Below are 15,315 nucleotides of genomic sequence, written 5' to 3' on the forward strand. Positions count from 1 at the left end.
GAACTGAAATTACATAATGACGTTGCAAGTGATAATGGACTTTTTCTCCTATCCCGTACACTGTGAGTTTTTTCTGATCAGCAATATGAATTTGTCTGGATATAGAAAGAATTAGATTATAAACATAGGGGAGGGAGCTAGTTCATTTGTAATTGTTGGGTTACTGATTCAAGAGTGAGAGCAGTGGAAATGAGTTACATGAGAGGAGCTTGTGGAGTGACATGGAAGGACAGGTTGACGAATGAAGAAGTGAAAGAACGTTGTGGGGTGATCGTGGATGTGATTGAGGAGCGGTATTTGCCTTCTTAGTGTAACTGGAAAAATATATATTAGAATACTCATCGATAGGGTTAGGCATACGACAAAGGAGCTATTTGGAGAAGAACAAGGGGGATTTAAGAAGGGAAAAGGGTATTTAGAATTTTGTTCTAAGATGTTTAGTGGAGAAGTATCTAAAGAAGGGAAAGAAAGTGTATGCTGCCTTCATGGACTTGGAGGAAGCACTGGCAGAGCAGATAGGAAAGGTATGTGGAAGGTATTAAGAATATATGAAGTGGATGGGAAATTGTTGTGTTCTGTGAAGAGTATGTACGAAGGAGCAAGGGCTGTGGTGCGAGTGGATGGTGAGCTGAGTGAGTTCTTTACTCTAAATGTCGGACTGAAACAGGGATGTGTGATGTCTCCATGGCTGTTTAATACATACATGAATGGGGTTGTAAAGGAGGTGCAAGGTAGGGCAGTGGATGTGCGGGTGGCCCTAATGAATGAGGGTGAGGTGTGGAAGATTCCGGTGTTGCTGTTTGCTGATGATACAGTATTGTTGAGTGAAGATGAATGGGAGTTGCAAGGTTTCGTAAATGAATTTGGGACGGTGTGTAAGAAGAGGAATCTGAAAGTTAATGTACAGAAGAGTAGTGTTATGGTGGTTGAGAGGAATGAAATCACAGAATGCGCAGTGAGATTGGAGGGTGAGGATATGAAGAGTGTGAGTGCATTCAAGTACTTGGGTAGTGTGATGAGTAAGGATGGAAGTTTGGGGGATGAAGTGCTTGAAAAGGTACAGCAGGGAAGGAAGGTTGTTGGTTCACTGAAAGCGGTGATGAGAAATAGGGGGGTTAGTATGGAAGTTAAGAAGTCACTGCGGGACAGTATTGTGATCCCTACCCTGACGTATGGAAGCGAGGCATGGACCTTACTAGAGGGGAACAAGTCAATTGTGAGAGCAATGGAAATGAGTTACATGAGAGGAGCATGTGGAGTGACGTGGAAGGACAGGTTGACGAATGAAGAAGTGAAAGAACGTTGTGAGGTGGATGTGGATGTCAACGAGAAGATTAGGAGAAATAGACTTAGGTGCTTTTGGACGTGTGGAGAGAATGGAGAATGAAAGACTGACTATGAGGAAGTATGTAGGTGAAGTGGAGGGAGGGAGAGGGAGGGGGAGACCGAGGATGAGGTGGAGGGATGGAGTTGAGAGGTATATGAGGGAAGGGGGGGGTGAGTTGGGGGGAGGGTAGTCAAATGGTGGGTGACAGAGCGACTTGGAGGCGTTTTGTCTGCGGCACCCTTTGCGGGATTAGGGCGTTGGGCTATAGATAGATAGGTAGATAGATAGACTAATTCTTCTTATAGAATTTTCTGGATTTTTTCCAGCTATTTTAGTGCAACCTATCCACATCCATTCCTCAATGGTGAGCAATATTCGAACTGAGAGAGAACAAGACTCTGGTAAATTACAGTTAACTGCGCCTCAATGAAGTCGTAACGGATTTTGTAAAATAATTCAAGTTTCATTGAGGAGGTCCTAGTGGTCTAACATGAGAGGTCCAACTGAGGGTATCGTTAAGAGAAACAACGTGAATTTCATTACTTGTTGAGATAGGAATATTGGTTGCATTGAAGGTAATATAGGAGTTAGGCATTATCTGTCATGATTAGATTGGATATATTTGGTTGTCCTAGCGTGAAATGTATTACCAGCAGGAAAATAAAATAAAGGGGACCACGAAGCTTCGTATGCATTTCATAATGTCTTGAAAAGCAGACGAATTCTTGATAGCCCTAATTATTTCATTTTCCTGCGAGTTATGCAACATATTTTTTGATCGCGTACTCATGTGATGTTGCTTTCATATACAACTTACCCTTCGTTATATACCCTATCGTCTCTCTCATACACCCACCTAGATCATCCCTCTCTCTCCATTGTCCCTTCCGTCCTATCCTCGTCTACTTCACCAACATATACATCTCCCAGTCCTTCCCAATTCATTCCTCCAACGTTTTGCAGGTTGCAAGCAAGATAAAAAGTGCACCAAGAAGGGAGGCTTGTGTGTGGAAGGCAAGTGTGCACCAGGTTACAAAGGCAAGAGCAAGTTGTGTGCAGGTGCCAAGTGCCAGTGTTGTGTGCCTTCATGTAGAGGTAAGTGCTTGGAGATGGAAGGGGGAGGCTAGAAATAATAATAATACTGTAATGATAATAATAAAATTAATAATAATAATAGTAATAATAATCATCATCATATTTCTGGATGTTGAAACTGAAGTGGGCAGACTCCAGAAATCAGGAACTTTAATACACTGAAGCATTATAACCAGACAGTCATCATTATCATCATCATCATCATACTCATTAAAATGACCCAGATTCTCACAGCTAGCTTTGGATATGCAGGATCCTAAAACATGTGCCAGAAACTGCCAGATACAGGAGTAGAGCAGCTAATTATCATCATCATCAGCTAATTATCATCATCATCAATGACACATGATTCCGGTGATTTCGTTTTCCTTTGTCAGTATGACTCTTCCCCATATAATGTTGGGAGAGTGCAGTGCCATGCTGCCGATTGTAATGGTGTGTGTGTGTGTGTGTGTGTGTGTGTGTGTGTGTGTGTGTGTGTGTGTGTGCTCCAAGTGAAAAATAAATCGTGTCTCTATAAACTAACTGTTGACCGCATTTTTTAAGCAGCTGATCCAGCTCGGTGGCTAGCGCAACTGGTCGGATCTGGAAATTCCAGTTTAGAGTCATATTAGAGCATAGTATAAACTGTCCTAAGTCCCAGGTTTGCCCGAGTATAAAGGCCATCCCGCAGTAGAACCAGTGCTATGGACACTACGCGTGCTGAGATACCTATGCTGATCTCACACCATGAGACGTGTTTCTCCAGCTCTGCTCGAAGATAACGATTCCTTTACACAAGATGGCCAGTTATGTACAATGGTTATGATGATTTTTTTTTTTTTTCTGGCGAAAGGTCATAATAATTTGTTACATGAAACAAACATCAGAGGAGGAGACACTGAGGTCTCAAGACACAGTTTAAAACGGCGGTTGAAATAACTGAAAATTACATTAAAGAGATGGTACATGGAACAGGCAATCCCTACAATCTCAGGAAAGGCTGGAGATTTTTTTTCTTTACGCAAGATAAACAGAGGAAGGAAAAACAAACTAAATAAAATATATACATACACAATATTACAGGTGTCCTCTGTTGACATAAACCTGTAATAGCTGGACTTGAACTGCTGAATTTTGGAGGCGTGGGTGGGGAAAAAATAAGTGGGGAAAGTGAGTTCTAAAGAGTAGCGATTCGGGAAATAAAGGAATACTTGTGGCAGAATTCATTTTTTTACGTATTTCTCACTATGGAAGGAATTTTTTTCTCATCTAAAAGTAAATCTACGAAAGATCTTTATACAGTAATTAACTGTGTACTTGTTTGTTATTAAGGACCTACTTATCGTCAAATTACAACCCAACATAACTAGGATAAATCTATACAATGAACAGGCAAAAGCTGGCTTGATCATGATTTTCAGTACGAATACGGACTACAAAAGCACGGTCTGTCGATCCTTTTGTCTTTTACGCGTTCCAAGCATAATCTAACACATTTGTTACACATTTTTTTTTCTTTATCATACATAACACTGCAAGGAACTACTGAGAAAAATTTAATACAGAGCACGGGGAGGCCAAGCAGTGCAGAGAAAAATCGCTGGTGTGTCAAACAGGCCCTGCCTTAAGCACCATATAGCTTCTGGTGTGAATTACCTAATTAGAGATTGTACTGTTGAGGCCAGGTGTAGCAATCCACCCTCCTCCAGCCAACATGTGAATGTGGCAGCGCCGCTGTTTTCGTCACCACAGTTGCCTGCTATACATTTCTGTTGTAACCCTTAAGCTCAAGACTTATTTTCGTATGTAAAGCTGACGTAACATACACCGAGTGAGCTCGACACAGATAACTTGTATATAAATAATGCATTTTCTTGGATTACATAGTAAAACAGCGAACAGACATCGCAGTATAGACTTGGTTCAACTCCTCGACTTCCACTAGATCTGAACCCTTCAGTCACACCGAGAGAGCTGAGCCCAACGATTCATTTGCTACCATGAGCGAGAGGCAGAGTGAGTGGTGGAATGCTACTGCATATTGAGCTTTCAAGAAATACCGAAGGAAATGATAGTAATGGAGAAAGAGACATTGTATCACTTAGTGATTGTTAAAACACACACACACACACACACACACACACACACACACATCAAAGAGTAAAACCCCTGTCACACATACGCGACTCAAGGTCCAACCGCCGCGTGACTCAAGGTCGTGTCTTAGTTGGCTCCCACGCCTCCCGACTTGCCCCGAATCTGCTCTTCTCATGACTGCCTAATGACTGCATCAGGACTGCCTCACGACCAGTCGTGACGTCCTCAAGAAAGTGACAAGATCACCAGGTGACTGCAAGGCGACGGAGCTGCGAGTCTTCAAATGTGAAATTTAAATGAATTTTTGTCAGCCACGACCGTGACACGACCGCCCACGAACGCAAGACGACTGCGTGATGCATTTGGGGAATGCACCCTGACCCCCCCACGACCCCCTCACGACCGACCCATGGGGCGGGACATCACACCTGGAGCACCAATGACACCCAGCATGGGGCAGGGCATCACACCTGAACCACCAATTACACCCAGTGAAGGGCGGGGCATCACACCTGGACCATCAATGACACCCAGTGTGAGGCGGGGCATCACACCTGGACCACCAGTGACACCCAGCATGAGGTGGGGCATCACACCTGGACCACCAATGACACCTAGCGCATCACCATGGACACCTCCTGCGTCTAATCAGTTGATGAGGGAAACGCAGTCATAAAAAATTTTTTGTCAGCAACAGCATCAGGATATTCAACGACTGCATCAGGATGCATCCGATTGAGCTAAGACTGCTTCACGACTGACGTATGACGCTCCCAACTGCGACACAATTGTGACACAACTTTTGGCAAGTCATGAGGCGGCCGTGATTTTTTAATGCGTGCATAAAAAAAACGTGAGGCCCGACGAGTCATCCCAGCAGCTCATGACCGTCTAAAGAGTCTGGGCTTTGTCAGCGAATCAAGGGACGATCGATGAAAAAATGCATTATGACTTTGAGTTGCGCCGCGGTCGGCCCTTGAGTCGCTTTTGTGTGACAGGGGCTTAAGAAACACTGTATCACTTAATGATTCTTAACACACACACACACACACACACACACACACACACACACATCATGGAGTAAGAGACATTGAATCATTTAGTGATTCTTAACACACACACACACACATCATGGAGTAAGAGACATTGTATCATTTAGTGATTCTTAACACACACACACACACACACACACACACACACACACACACACACACACATACATCATGGAGTAAGAGACATTGAATCATTTAGTGATTCTTAACACACACACACACACACACACACACACACACACATCATGGAGTAGGAGACATTTAATTAGTGATTCGTAACACACACACACACACATCCTGGAGTAAGAGACATTGTACTACTTAGTGATTCTTAAAACACACACACACACACACACACACACACACACACACACACACACACACACACACACACACACACACACACACACACACATGAGGAGTAGACTGTAGCACCAATCGAGCAGGGCAGTACTTCCAAGGTGGATGGAAAACTGATGACAGGGAGAGTTGGAGCTCTCGTTTCATCAGCCCTCAGGATTAGTTCCTGACTGTCCTCCTTTGCTGATCATTTTCAGTGTTTCAGTAACACAGAGAGTAGGCCAGCATGCTCTCCAATACAAGTCTCAGTTACTGTCAACACCAATCTACATGCACAGTTCACACTACACTTCCTTTTCAAAATTGATAAAAAAAAAAAAAAAATGGCACAGAATAATCAGGCCTCGCCGTCCCCAGAGGGGGGACCATAAATGCTCCATCCACCCCTCTCTCGGTGGCGACTAAGTGAGATGCCTGGAACCACTGTCTGACTCCTTCTTCATTTCTGCAGCATTCGCTGCCATTCCTCTAACTTTCTCTCTGTCAAACACCAACTATCCTCCTCTAAACCTCACCTTCTCTTCCTGACGGAAGCTCAGCTGTCCGAGGCAACTGACAGCAAACCCTTTTCTGTTTCCTCCTTCTTTCTCTATACTCATTTCAAAGCCAAAGGTGGCTGTTGTGTATATGTAGCAACGACTTATCTTGCTCTCGTGTTCCTGAACTTGATTCTTCTGAATTCTCTACTCTCTGGCTTTGGCTTTCCCGTCATTCTCTGACTAACTATATCTGCGCTGTTATCTTCTAATTCTACTGACTATGAAAAGTTCTTCGACTATTTTACTTCTACAATGGAACACATTCTTTCCATTTCTCCTTTCTGTGATATCTTCATTCTAGGAGATTTCAATGTTCACCGTCACCTTTGGCTATCCTCTCCTTTCACTGATCCTCCTGGTGAACAAGCCTACATATTTTCTATCCTTAATGATCTAGAGCAGATTGTACAGCACCCTACCAGTATCCCTGACATCCTTGGAGAGAGCTCCAACATAACTGACCTCTTCCTTACAACTAATCCTTCTGTTTACACTGTTAATCTTTCCTCTCCCATGGGCTACTCCAATCACAACCTTATTACCTTGACCTGCCCTATCACTTTGGTACGGCCTGTGGATGCCCTAAAGAAACGTTGACTATATGGAGCTGCGGATTGGGAGGCTCTCAGGCAGAACTTCTTTGATTTTCCATGGAATGATTGTTGATTCCATGGCCGGGAGCCATCTGAGAGTGCTTTGCAAGCTACAGAGGCTATTCTCTTGGGCATGGAAGTACACTATACATTCTCTTCTCATATCCTTTGACTAATGCAAGAAACCCTTGGTTTAATCACGCTTGTTCTAATGCTGTCCCCAACAGGGAGAGGTCCTATAAAAGGTACCAGAGGCCCCCCCCCCCCCGAATCACATCTTGTTTATGTCTCTGCCCGGAATCGTGCTAAGTCTGTTCTTCATTCTGCTAAAAATAATTTCATCCGTAGTAAATACGCTCAGCTCTCCAACTCGAACTCTTCCCAGTCCTTCTGGCACCTTGTCAAAAACCTTTCTAACAACTTTACCTCATCATCCACCCCTCCTCTTTTCTACTTTGATGGCTCTGTAGCTATATCTTTTACTGATAAAGCAGATCTCTTTGCTCAGATTTTCTCCTCCAATTCCACCTTAGACGAGACCGTTGATGTTCCTCCATCACTTCCCCCCTCTGACTTCCTCATGGCTGACAGCAAAATTTCTTCAGCTGATGTATTTTCTGTCATCACTGGTCTTAATACAAACAAGGCATATGGACCTGATGGAGTCCCTCCTGTTATCCCCAAGAACTGTGCTTCTGTGCTTACACCCTGCCTAGGTAAACTTTTTCGCCTTTATCTTTCAACTTGTGCCTTTCCGTCTTCCTGGAAGTTTGCTCTCATTCAGCCAGTCTCAAATAAGGGTGACCATTCCCAACCCTCTAACTATCGTCCAATTGCTTTAACATCCTGTGCCTCAAAAGTTTTCGAGTCAATTCTTAACAGAAAAATATTAAAGCATCTTTCCTATCACAACCTTCTTTCTGATCGTCAGTATGGGTTCCGTCAGGGATGCTCCACTGGCGATCTTCTCACCTACATTTCAGACTCCTGGTCATCCTCCTTTCGGGACTTTGGCGAAAGCTTTGGCATTGCACTTGACATCTCAAAGGCTTTCGATCGAGTCAAGCATAAATCCTCAATTTCCATACTGCCCTCTTACGGTTTCTATCCTTCTATCCGAGTCTTCATCTATAGCTTCCTTTCTGGTCGTTCTATAGCGACTGTTGTAGACGGCCATCGATCTTCTCCTAGATCTATCAACAGCGGTGTTCCTCAAGGCTCTGCCCTCTCACCAACTCTCTCCCTTATATTCATCAATGACCTTCTAAGCTGTACATCTAACCCTATCCACTCGTACACTGATGATTCCACCCTTCACCTTTCCATTCAGTTCTTGCAACGTCCATCTCAGCAGTTACTTCAACAAACAAGGGATGAGGCTATGGCACATCTAATGTCTGACTTGGCTCGTATCTCTGACTGGGGTAAAAATAATCTTGTTTTAATGCATCAAAAACTCAGTTTTTACACCTATAAACCAGATACAACCTTTCACAGGAGTACCCACTAATGTTTGACAACATCCAGCTCAATCCTGCATCATTCTTGAACATGCTTGGGATTACATTCAGTCGGGACTTATCTTTGAAGATCATATTGCATCTCTTGTCAAATCTACTTCGAAGAGATTGGGTGTGCTAAGCCGACTCTGTACCTTCTTTACCCCTGCACAGTTGTTGACTTTATACATAAGTTTTATTCGCCCCTGTTTAGAGTACAACTCTCATGTGTGGGGAGGCACCCCACATACAGCTCTTCTCAATAGGGTGGAGTCAAAGGCTTTTCACCTCATTAACCCTCCTCCTCTTACTGGCTCCCTTCAGCCTCTGTCTCTTCACCACACTGTTGCATCTTCATCTCTTTTTCTATCGCTACTTCAGTGGTCACTGCACCTCTGAACTGTCTGCTTGGATCCCTCCACCTTTAAGACGGGTGCATGGCAACGTCTACCAACAAACTCTCATTCCTTTTCTGTCCAGCTCTCTAATGCAAGAATTAACCGTTACTCACAGTCCTTCATTTATGGAACAGATCAGCTCTGGAGCTGTCTCCCTCTGTCTTTATTTCCAACTTCCTATGATCTCTAGGCTTTCAGACGCAGTGTGTCCAGGCATCTCGAAATGAACGGGTCTTGAATTTGGCTCTCTTTTGTATTGATTTTGTTTCTTTCTTGGAAGGAACGATTTGCGGGCTCCTGGCCTTTGGTTCTTTCTGTCTTGCATATAAAAAAAATACAATTCCTACTGTCTCGGTTTGTGTTGGAGTTGTATTTTGTGTAAGCTTTTCTATGGGTGGAATATTGAACTAAGAGGAAAATGAAGTTGTTAAAAACATATGACTTTTGAAACATACTTTGATCCATTGTTCCACGAGTTATATCCATTTATCAAGTAAAATGACCAGAAATTCCCCATACTCGTTTGATGTCAGCCAGAGTAAAACCCCATACTTTAGAACACCGTCTATTAATGAAGGTTTATTAGTCTTGATGAGGCATAGGTTTCCCTCCCTGTGACCAGATAATTTGTATTACCCTGAATGATCCCCACACTGTGGTGCAGTCTGAGGTTTTCTCTTGTAATGAGTCAAGTCGTCTGTCGTTAGCCTGAGTATTATGCATATACAGTATTAACCGTCGGGAAAGGAGATTTTCTGTAACTATTATATTCATATGACGGTAGTCAGTTAGAATGATAGTTTTTCTCTTTATAGGACGTTAATGTCTGGTGCTAAACAGAGTAATCCCTTAAAGTTTTCAAGGCTGAAGTCTGTTTTACTTCCTTCACCACGATGCTTCCTATATACTCGTATTTGATTCTTGCTACTGCTGCACAATACAATTAACGTTAGGGGAAATCTTTTACATTTAACAAGGTTATTTAAGGCTGCTTTTATTTCCTGCAGATATAACTGTCTCTTACATGCTGCAATTTTGACTTTGTGATAGTAACAGTGCGACTGGATATTATTTATGGCCATCGACGGAACAAAATCTACATATAACTCTTTATTGTGACTAACACTTTGCTAAGATCTGTCTGTCGTTAGCCAGAGTAAATTTAGTTACAAGAGCGTAATATTAGTTGGTTGAAGGATAAAATTAATAAGTGAACATATCTTATTAAAAGCTTTGTCATGCACGAGATTTTCAGCAAAATTAAAAGTGTCTGCCATTAGTTGAATAATCATTAAACATATACATTGACAGTAAATTCATTGCTGGTGGGGCACGATTTCACTCATAGTCATACGCATATCTGGGCAACGGATCTGAAATAAACACGTCCGTTAGCTCTGTCCCTTGAAAGGATGGTAAACGGCCTGCAGGAGACGCTACAGTTATTGACTGTAGTCCATCGGGGTCAAGTTTATATTAGCCTGGGATCGTAACAACAACATCGATAACCAGCAAAGTCGCGTTGTAAACCCTTTCACCGACTGTGATTATTGCTCACATGATCGTTTCTGGAAACATAATGTAAAGGCCCAAGTTATTTAGCCTATATGGAGCACTCAGAGAATGCAACTCCGGACGCCAACTATTGGTGTGCTGGTTGATTATTTGCTCGATTTCGACCGATTATCTGAAAACAATTGATGTAACATTTCCTGAACCTTTGAACTTCCACCAAGCTTGATCCAAATCCGATCAACTCTCCGTAAGTTTTCTTTGCTATATAATTTTGTCCTTTGAACTGTTGTTTGCAAAATCGAATTTATTCATCTCTATCTAACCTCCAACTTCTCCAAGCATGGTCCCAACCGAATTAAAGAACGTTTGAATAACCGGGTCGTACTTTTGAGCGTACACTATGACCTTGATTTCAGACTGATCATTTTAGTAATCAAGTCACTTCATCTTTGCTTGATCTTTACCCATTCCGCTAAGTTTGATCTACATCAGATCAATGGTGTTTGAACTGATCTTGACGTGTTCTTGTCTGTGACCCATTGTTCAAGATATTAGTAGTCAACCCCTTGGCTCATTTTCAACTGTTCCATCAAGTTTGGGTCCAGTCGAATAGACAGTTGAGTTATTTTGCTCATACACCCAAACCGATTATCCACCCCCCGCACACACCAAGCAAAACAATACCCTGCCATACAATAGCGCGTGCGGGTGTAATTATTTGCGTCGGTTATACGAATAGATTCTCTTTTTCTTACTATTCCACACACGTATATATTGGTCAAGTCGAGTTTTGTTTGCAACATTACCTGAAAGTAAGTGCTGGCTTTAGAATCAGACATTTATTTACCTGCTTCGCAAGACCAGGCAAATGAAGCAACACGACCTTATTTTGCAGAACGCTTTGAAGAAGAAGAATAAAAAAAAAAACTTTACTGCACTGCTCATTAATATCACGTCACCCATATCCGCGTGAACCCTCCTTGCTGTAACCACAGTTCGGGCTATTTCCAGTCAGTTCTTTGTTCCCCAATTCACTTTCTTTAACCCCATCTGGTTCATTTTCAGAGGATAATTTGAAATAATTCTTGACTTCACTCAAATTACAAATCGTACAACACATTTACGCATGGTATTCTTCCCTGCCCTAGCCTCACCATGCATCAAAGCTCCAATCCATCTCAACCATTCCTTTGTTCTGCACACCCATTTCATTACGCAAAGCAGGTCACGCGGTCGACAAGTAAGCTTCTTAAACTATCAGGCAAAATAAGACCGGAAATTCTGTGTTCCTTCATATCCGTCATTCTCTTAATACTGTTACTGTGGAATGTGTTGTCTTTTGGAAAACAATATATTTTACTTCAAAGCTGGAAGTGTTGTTCTCCTCGGTATACACCGCCCTTTCAACCTTTATTATTTTCACCCCGCGGATGTATTTTGTTGTTCTTTCTTTCCTTCTTTCTTCATATGCTTATAATCGTCATTAAAAAAAAAAAAAAAAAGACGTTTTGAAACGGAGAACTTATATATGGCATTAACTGACTCCATCAGCTGGACAGACGTGGCTAAATTGCCTGGATGTAGCAAGAGAAAATTGAATGAAAGGACCACCATATTATAGGGGTTAAATACATGGAGCATAGTGGGAGACAGTCTGGTCATCCAACATGGCTAAGGATAGTTATTTCCATCAACATAGTTTTATCATTCCAGTTGCATGTAACAAACATATATATATATATATATATATATATATATATATATATGTATATATATATTGGAGATTATTAAAGCTCCAGCAAAGCAATGTGTATCGTTGGAAAGCTTACCCCCACCCCCTAAAATTCGTAAGCAACAAGAGTTACTTATGTGACTTTTCTGAAAATTTGCCAAGTCATTCCTAGAAAAAATCAAAGAACGGAAATTAAGAATCATAAATGGATTGTCTTTGAAATTGGTCTAGATGCAGCTGCTGAGTCACGTGCGTCGTGGGAAACCTTATTAATAAAAATCAATGGATGTTACCTTCGTGGCTTTTTTGGGAATACACCGCTGAAAAGAATCTAAAAGCGCCAAATTGAGCACAAAATCTGAGTCAAGCGTGTAACCAGACATGCTTTGACATGAGGGTCCAAAGCCCTCAAGTTTATTATATTCACGTTCGGAAACGTGAACATGGAAAATTTCAAAGTATGCATTATTATCGATTGGAATTGCATTTTTTTTCGTTTAGAGAATATTACAATTTTAGCTAGCTTACTGATTGGAACACATTCCACACTTTCAAATATGAACGCCTTTACCTTCATTCCGGCTATGGGCAGTTGATTTCACTCATCACAGGAACACTACCTGGCAAGTGAAAGGTATCAAAATTAATCTCGGTTTTATGTTCTTACCCTTTCCTGCTGCCCAGCAATGACAATTATTCAGTTTTATTTTTATTATCACTTAGTTAAAGTTGCAGGTTGTAAGAGACCGTAAAAATTACAGGAGATAAATGCACCCTTAAATAACCTCGACCACTTTATGAGATTTCCCCTAAAGTTAATAATATTGAACAGCAGTGGCAAGAGTCATATATATAGGAATCATCGTTGTGAAAGAAGTAAAACAGACTTCAGCTATGGAAACCATAAGGGTTTGCTCCATCTTGCACCAGGCATTAACGTCCTATGAAAGGAAAAATATAACTCTAAAGTCATACGACTTTACGCGTTATAGGAAATCTCCTTTCCCGGCAGTTGATATATGAATTATACTCTGGCTAACGACAGACGACTTACAGTTTAACCCAGTACAGAAGAAAAATTTAGCCTGCATCACAATGTGGAGATCATTCAGGTTAATATAAATTATCTGGTCACAAGGAGAGAAACCCATGCCTCTTCAAGATTATTAAACCTTCATTAAAAATCTATGTTCTAAGACAATGGTTCTCAAACTTTTTCGGCCCCCGACCCTCCAAATAGTGCTGGGAAGACTAGCGACCCCCGACCTTTTACGAAGCTCTGTCTACCTCTCCCTCACTCCTTGCCTCCTCCCCTGCTCGCCGCGATACACAGTACAGACCATCTGATTCCGATCGTAGCTTTAAAATAATATATAATCCTCTGTTCTTTCATACAAATTTACAAATATGTTTGGCAAAAATAATCTACGTTCATTGGTGAGATGAACGGGCCTACTCTTTGGAACATAACAACACCGTCATCGGATTGACGCTGCAAATAACAACTCTGAGATCGTCCTCTACACTTAGTCGTTTTCGGTAATTATTTTTAACATAATATCAGTGCAGAAAAGAATGTTTCACACAAGCAGGTCAGTTCGAAAGAAATCAGTTTCCTTGGATAATCCTGGATATTATCCTAAGACAGAAATCCATAAATCAACGAGTTTTCCTCTAACAAACTTTGTCACTAAGGTTTTATCACTGGACAGCTCCAGCAATTCGTCCTCCAGGTCTGACTACTGTTGATCCTCAACAACAGTGAACGATTGTTGTACCCGGTTATATTTTTTTGAAGTTATTTTCTTTGAGGAGTACTTCCTCAGGCCGTCCAGGAGATCCCGAAGGTAACAGAGATCATCTCCTTGATGTTATCCAAGCTCAGTGCATTCCCTTTCGTGAATTTTCCAGATAGTAATATTTCCACAATATCCTCCTCTACTCGCATGGCCCATTGCTAACAGAGGCAAGATGTCTGTCTTTTGTGTTTGTTGAGATAAGTTCAGCATAATGTTTTTCAAGTATACAAGCAGGCAGGCAAGATCCGATAGCAAGTCAGTCAGTTAGACAGTTGGCGAGATGGGTTCCAAAAGTGATCAGGTATAATAGCAGGTCGTCTCACAGGCAGTACAGGAGGGTGAGAACTTTCCTCCAGAAAAACCACTTGGTTTACGTATGGAACAGAAGAGCGTCATGATCCTGGCTAAGTGTTGCAGACAGCCCGGTGTTCATGAGGCATAATTTGATGTTTTTTTACATGGTCAGGATAAAGTGGTTAGGGATGGGGAGAGTGGGAAAGAATATTTTGGCCCTGGGCAATGAACACACAAATTTTTCATCAGCTGTCACTTTGGACTCGAACAAACGAAAAACTGCAAATGTCACTTAACAATATCCTGCATCATATGCTGATGAGCAAATACCACAACTCGACATTTGTAAAAAAAAAAAAAAAAAAAAAAAAAAAAAAAAGTCTCAATTTTAGCATTCACTTCAATGGTAAGCATGCACCAGATGTAAAGAATAATGCAAATGTAAGCTAAGCAACCACTGTCTTGTTCTCGTATTGTTCCTTGAACACAATTTCCAACCCAATTTCCATGCATATATTCCACCCAATATTCGAGATGCCTTACACACCTGTAACATTTCGCAAAGCACTGTGTACAAAACGTAACACTGCTTAAATTATACTGTTATGCCCGTAGAATCAGGTTAGTGATTTATCTCTGGAGATGTGAGAAACATTCTAGAAATTAAGGATTATACAATAGGATTAGGCTAATGTTTGTTATCTGGAAATTTGAGGAACATTCTGCAGATTTCGATATGTTTGTTTGTTACTTTCTCTCATACCCAGTAATTCGGTCTTGTCATTACTGTTACTGTGCACTGTTATATTACGTGCAATATTGCTTCGGAAATGTCAGTTCTCTCGTAGACTCTAGGGTAGTGGTTCTCAACTCGTTTCAGGCCATGGACAACCAGCCCAATTAAAAAAAAAAAATATGTCGTGGACCATTTCATTTTTGAGTAATGATAAATAAAGCATAGACAACAAACATTTTGGTTAGAAATATATTTCTTACAAACAGAATTTCGAGAAATGATATAAAATAGTAGACA

The sequence above is a fragment of the Coenobita brevimanus genome, chromosome 53 (assembly GCF_032717465.1).
Source record: "Coenobita brevimanus isolate Jiangsu-jjx chromosome 53, ASM3271746v2, whole genome shotgun sequence".
In the NCBI taxonomy this organism is placed as follows: domain Eukaryota; kingdom Metazoa; phylum Arthropoda; class Malacostraca; order Decapoda; family Coenobitidae; genus Coenobita; species Coenobita brevimanus.